Source organism: Spinacia oleracea, chromosome 4 (assembly GCF_020520425.1).
Source record: "Spinacia oleracea cultivar Varoflay chromosome 4, BTI_SOV_V1, whole genome shotgun sequence".
Classification (NCBI taxonomy): domain Eukaryota; kingdom Viridiplantae; phylum Streptophyta; class Magnoliopsida; order Caryophyllales; family Amaranthaceae; genus Spinacia; species Spinacia oleracea.
In genome coordinates this window covers 609,592-616,802 of record NC_079490.1, presented here as the reverse complement: position 1 = coordinate 616,802, position 7,211 = coordinate 609,592, and the positions used below count along the sequence as shown (strand labels likewise).

Below are 7,211 nucleotides of genomic sequence, written 5' to 3'. Positions count from 1 at the left end.
TGATTGAATTTATGAATTAAATGTTTTGATGTGTTTTAAGGATTGTGGGATGAAATATGATTTGATTGAATTGTTTCTTATAATATGATTTGATTGAGTTTTCTCATAAAATGATGTTTATGAAATGCTATGAAGGAAATGATATTTTATTGATCCCAGGATCAAAATGATGTTTTATGATCTAAAAGAGTTATGTTATTTCAACTGAAATACAAGCCAAGGCTTAGTAAAAATACATAAAACATGATAAATGAAAGTGAAAGACATAGTTTGTCTGGCGGTATATAAACTACCATCTTCCTATCTACCGGTTATGCATGCACCACGGACACCTGTCCACCCATGGATTACGAGCCTGTAACACCCCGACAATTCTCTCTTTTCTAAAATAACCTTTTAATATAAAACATAGAGAATTATCAGGGCGTTATCGCCCGTGTGAAAACGTAACGGCTTATTCAGAATTTTGCAGCGGAAAACATAAAACTAACTTTAGGTTTATAAATAATCGATTACAGGTTTAGTCTCAAAAATCAACCAACGAAAATAAGGAAATATAAATAGTACGACAAGTTTAAAGTCCGATTAAACAAACCCAAGTCAACTTATCAAAACAAAACTAAATACAAGCTCTCTATTCCCGATCCCAATGATGCAACATCTTCAAACCTGCAGATGGACAATGCTTATTGATCCTTAGAGACTGCTCACCAAAGATTGGGTCATCACAGGATCAATAAAGCATAGCCATGATCAACATGCACAAGCAAAAGCACGTAATCAGCAAAGCTGAGTACTACATACTAAATCAATAATAGTCCTAACATGATTCTATATTAAATGAACAATCCTAACATGATACTAAATAAAACATAAGCAAGGATAATCAAGATATATTGACTTGAAAACTATATTTGACTGAACTAGACCTTTGTATCATTAACATTATTTTAATTGAAATAGTCAATGGACTGAGTTGTCTACTAGAAACTTCTTCTTCTTCACTAAGGAAGACGAGGTACGGGCGCGACTCCGTAAACCCCAATGACCTGCGATATCGAGGGACTTTTAAATAAAAATAGAACCGGTGATCAATCCGGCCCCAGAAAAAGCCATAGGCTACCCATGACCCCAACTCCTGATTGTCCGACACTTTAGACGTGCACAGTCTAAAGCTATTGCTACTCATGTTCACTTTACATGACTTAACTTTTAATACTTGGTTATGACTCATCAAACATAAATATTATATTCAACAAGTAAACACAACTTCTTTTATCTTTGAATTAAGCAAGTGATCACAGAGATGTCACACAAGACTTATTCCAATTAATTCAACCTTTCCTTTAATACTGATCAACCCCTCTATATGGGTATAAGGTTTCAACTTACTAAACAAGGTCCTCGGCCCTTGTAAAGTAGTGAAAAGCTAAAAGGGAACAATAAACAATCGATCTGAATCAATATATATAAATAATAATCTAATGTTCCCAACCAACATGTTCGCATCAATCATCCATACCAACATGCTATAATTCTCATAATGAAATATATATGCTTAACATGTCCATCCAACAATATTAAACATTCACTTTCAACATAACCTAGTTCATCAACAATTTCAACATAACCAAGTTCCTTAATCATTTCGACATAACGAAGTTCATGAATCATTTCAATATGGTTTCAACAAATCACACTCATTCCAAGCACACAGGTATGTACGTACCTTGTGTAAACAAACTGATAGGCCACTTTAACACTTTCAAAAGTCGCCTAGAGAGAATTCTCCGCCTAAAACAACCAACAAATAATCCCAATCAATTTCTAATCATTGGCAACCATCATAAAGCATTCTAATTGCATCCTAAACATATTTAGAACCTTCCCCAATATCGAAACCTAAACATTTGATTTCCTAGCATCATAATTATTGAACTAGTGATTGAAATTCGTTGAAAACTTTTTGCAAGCATCGTACTTTAAATTTTCAGCAATATAATTCATTTAAAAACTTCACCAAGGCCAATCTATGTTCCTAGTACCTCGAAACAATAAATTTAATAATCCATACCCGTCCTACCATGATTTACAATCATAAAAACTTTGAATTTCATACTTTAAACAATCACAAATCAATATTTCAATGTAATTAGATAATCTGAAATTAATAACTCAATTATGCAAACCTATAATTCTGAAATTCATAATTAAATCATAAAGCTTATTATTTAAATTCAAGAAACGTAATTTAAATTATTAAAACGTTATTAAATTCATCATTTAAACATATATGCAAATCTGAAAATTCTAATTAGATCATAAAAACATATAAATTAAATTCAAGAACATAATTTAAATTATTAAAAGTTAATTAAAACATAATTTAAATTATTTAATTCACGTAGGGGTTTCCAGGGATTAACCAAGAAGGAGAAGGGAAGAGGCTGGCCGGAGCACAGGCGCGGCAGCAGATCGGCGGCGAGTTGAGGCACGGCGGTGCACAGGCGGTTGTGTGTGGCTGCCGCATCCAACAAAAACGAGTGAGAGAGAAGCAAGAGGACAACGAATAAGGGAGGACGACACATCAAGAAGGGAAAGAGAACAAAGGAGAGAGGACTACCGTGCAAGGTCGGCGGTCCAGCGACGGTGAGGTTCGCGGCGGTTGCTGGCGGCGAGGAAACTCGCGGTGGTTGTGTGGCTGGGCAAACAACAACGATTAAAAGGAAAGAAAAGCAATACCGCAATGAAGGAGGAGGAAAGGACGAAGAAGAAGGGTGGGAGTTACCGGCGTCGACAAGATTCCGGTGACGTGCAGGAGTGTCTGGCGGTGTGAGCGGCTGCAGCAAGGAGAACGGCGTGAAGGAGAGCAAGGTCTTGAGAGTTCACGTGAAGGGGAAGCAAAGTTTGAGGGTTTAGGTGTTTTTGGTTTCACGTGAAATTGAAGCAAGGAGGGGAGAGTTGTTTATGTGAGATTAGAACATGGATTGGGGTATGGGTTTACTTATTTGGGCTTTGTCAACTTGGGCTAGGACTAGAATTGAGGTTAATCGAATCCAAAAAAATAGTTAGGATTGTTTATCCAAATTCAATCGAACGCGTTTTCGTAATTCGAATTCTTTTCACGTAAAATTCTAAAATCATTTTTGATTGCACAAACCGTTAAAATATTTCGAACATATTTAAATAAAATTAAATATACATTAAATATATAAATATAATAAAGTTCAAAAATCGTTAAATATTTAGAACGTACTTAAAATAAAATGAATATACGTTAATTATATATTTATTACTAAAATTCATAAGTTCTATTTAAATATAAATAATATACGTTAAAAATATATTAATAAAATTTATAAATTTACGGGGGATTACAATCTACCCCTCTTAAAAGAAGTTTCGTCCCGAAACTTGACACGAAATTTCCCACATTTTCCCAAAAGCTTTTAACTTATTCTTACTAGAGAAATACTTGTGCCACCTATGTGCACTCTTTTGCCAACTCAAAGCTGTTTGTGTTACTAATGAACACATTTTCTTATGCGGAGAGTCTATTTGCTTTGCATCAACTTCTAAAGGTTGCTAAAAAATAAGCATAAAATTCATAAAAATACCATAAAATAAGTAAAAAGCGCGAATTTCTATCGCATTCTACCCCCCTTAAAGAAAACGAGTTACGCCCTCGTAACTCACCTTAGGGAATAGCTAACCAAAATTCTCTTTCGACGAATTCTATTCTCAAAATTCCTATTTTACTAAAACTACTAACTTTAAACTTTTCACAACAGACGACGAAACAAAAGGACAAGTCGCCACGAATTAAATAATGCTTAACTTGCGCAGAGTTAATAGAAAAGTACCAGAATCTATATCGGCAGATCGTTCATCCTCATTCTGATTCATCATGTACAACTTTCCTGGAGCCTTATTCGGGTTGTTGTTATCATTTGCAGGCTTATTATAGTTCTCTTGGTTGTTTTGTGCCCCTCCAGGCTTTGAATTTTGACCTCCAGACTGGTTATACCTCACTTGGTTTCCACCTCCATTACTATTTTGTTCCTTTCTGTGCTTAGTGAAGCACTCATACTCCCTATGTCCCCTTTTTTGACAATAGTTGCAGGTCACTAATTCTCCTTTGCAGTTCTTACCAGGGTGATTGTTACTGCACATCTTGCAATGATGCACTCTCTCAGATGGGTTCGAGTTGTTGTGGTGCCCCTGATTGTTTCCTCCTTGGAAATTTCCATTTCCATTCCCATTTCCGTTTCTATTCCTTTTAAAGTTTTCTTGGTTACCCCCAGCATTAAAATCTTTTCTCTTTTCCCCAATTACCACAGTTTTCTTTTCCCTTCTAGACTGTAGCCCATAAATATGAGCAGCTCTCCCATACACTATGTCTAAGGAAGTAAAGGTTTCTCCACCTAATCCCAATTGAATTTCATCAGTCAGCCCTTGCTCAAACCTTTGAGCCTTTAGCTCCTCAGTAGCTACCACCTCAGGTGCAAACCTCGATAAAGCTATAAACTTGCTATAGTATTCAGCAATAGTCATATTCCCCATCCTAAGGTTGATAAACTCCTGCGCTTTCTGCTTTCTCATAAAAGGAGGATAAAACTTCCCCCTTAAGGCAACTATGAATGAATCCCAATTGAATCCCTCAACAGCATTTAGTCTATTTCCATTTTCTTTCCACCACAAATCGGCTTCATCTTTTAGATATAGGACAGCTTGACTTACTCTCATACTCCCAGGGCAACTCACAGCCTCAAATAGTTTCTCAAACTCCCTAATCCAGTTTTCCAGGAAGGTAGGGTCTGCTTGTCCCTTGAAATACGGTGGCTTAACCTTAGAAAGTCTTTCAAACATTTCCCCTGCAGAATCGGGGTGCTCAGTTCTCTCCTGGGTTAGCTTTTCCGCCAAGAGGCGAATCGCAGCAGCTAGATCATTGTTGTTGGCCATTCTAGAACGCGACCTGCAATTAGTATACTCTACTTTAGGTTTGAAACATCACCTATACATTATCCCATACAATTTAATACTTGAATTGGCCATAAAGATCGCCTCAACCAACAATGTTCACATTAATACACATCATTTACGAAGGCACGACAATCGTTTACAAATGTGCAACGATCGTCTACAAGATGCAATAATCATTAAAAAAAATAATCATACTCAATAATTCACGAAAGACATTCCCACACTGCACATAAGGCATAACATTTTGAATCATATTGGTCATGAGGGTCTAGAATGGCCCTCACTTCCTTTATGTACTCAAATTATTTAATATTATTGTGGCAATTAAATTGATCCACAATTCACATTGAGTATGCAAACAATTAATCCATGACGTACTACCTAGAGGTTGGAGTATTATGGAATCCTCAAAATAGAATAAAGGACAATTCCTTGAAAACTTTAACTTTTATTGCTAACTCCATAGAGGTTTATTACATCCTTGAAAATAATAAAGAACATTTCAAACTTCAATAAACTTTAACCTTAAACTGTTGTAGCTTTGCTACTTATTCTTTAAAACATAAAAGAGTTAATTAACTATTTATGACTTCAAAATATTTGTGGCCTCTTGCCTACCCATTGCTCCTGAAACTTGCGGAGTGAAATTTAGATCTCAAGATCATCAAATTCTTCCTCAGGGTCTTCATCTTCTTCCATATCTTCATCTTGATTAGGCTCATTTGCCATGTGTTCACTTTCGAGCTCTACATCTGAGTCACTAGAAATTTCAATGGTTGGCTCATGGGCCACTAGGTTAGGATTCTCTGCCTCAACACCTACATTCTCATTCTCCACAGCTACATCATTTTCCTCTAGGTCATTATTTACACTTATTCCCATAGGTTCTTCTGTAACTGAATCCCCAACATGACTCCCTACGATTTTACCGTCTCTAAATCCACTTTCTGCTGCTTCAATAATGGTGGTCAGAATTTCTGAATCATATTTCCATCTACCATCCCAAGTTCCATACTTAACCAAGTTTGGAGTTCCATTATCAGAATGCATGTCTTTAAACTTTTCCTTGAGTTCTAGGTACGGAAATTTGTTAGGTAAGCAATTAATGATAGTGGCTGCTATGATATCCTTTCTCATTAAGATAGGTTGCCCTTGAACCTTAGCATAATATTCACATCCAAACACAATTTTCTTCACATAAATATCTGGGGTTTCTATATCAAGTTTCTCGAAGGATCCTATATTGGTATACTTGGAAAGAAACATTTTATCCCTGAAATAAAAAAATTCAAGGTCTCACTAACGATTTTCCAGCCAAAACATAAACAAGGTTCAGTGATCAATAAGTTTGGTGGAATCAAACAATTCTTTATGCACATGTAAATGTAACACTTAAACAATTAGCACACGCACGTACATAACAATCAATTTCTAATGCTAGCGTTGACTAGCCACTAATGCACATATAATTCTACCTTATATGCCCTTCTTATACTACCCATCTCTCATAAGCTAAAGCATTGAAATAATTTAAATAACAAGGTAAAAGGACGATAATCTAATAAAATTATAACATAGAATAATAACATAAATAAAAATATAAAATAAATAAAGTAAAATAAATTAAGGAAATGCATAGCGAATAAATAAAAAAATAAAGTTATTAATTCAAAAAAAAATTATATTTCCTAAATAACGAATTCTAACTCTTGAAACAACTAAAAAAAATTGAACTTCTTTAAAAAAATGTACTCATTTTTTTTTTTTTTTGAATAATAAATAATAAGAAAAATAAAATGTCAAAAGTATCACTTTAACTTGAATAATAATTTGATTTCGAACTTAAATAAGAAATATCATATACTTTCAAACAAGATAAAAGGAAATCGGCCCCCCAAAAAAAAAGTACCAATTTTGAACACTATAATCCGTAGAAGCTCGATTTTTAAGAAATTTATTTTAAATAACTAACTAGTTAGGCGCCTAAAAATTTATTAAAATAAAACCTTAGCTTCTAGATACCACTTTGTAACACCCCGACAATTCTCTCTTTTCTAAAATAACCTTTTAATATAAAACATAGAGAATTATCAGGGCGTTATCGCCCGTGTGAAAACGTAACGGCTTATTCAGAATTTTGCAGCGGAAAACATAAAACTAACTTTAGGTTTATAAATAATCGATTACAGGTTTAGTCTCAAAAATCAACCAACGAAAATAAGGAAATA

At 34.6% G+C, this 7,211-nt stretch overlaps 1 long non-coding RNA gene across 1 annotated transcript; it reads right to left on the bottom strand.

The window, feature by feature from the left end:
* Positions 1–557: 557 nt before the first annotated feature.
* Positions 558–2,812, bottom strand: LOC130472308 (uncharacterized). The gene is made up of 4 exons (XR_008932396.1): positions 2,624–2,812; positions 2,427–2,521; positions 1,730–1,794; positions 558–703 (listed from the first exon to the last, which is right to left on the bottom strand). It is a non-coding gene; the product is annotated as an uncharacterized lncRNA (long non-coding RNA).
* Between the last annotated feature and the right edge of the window lie 4,399 nt (positions 2,813–7,211).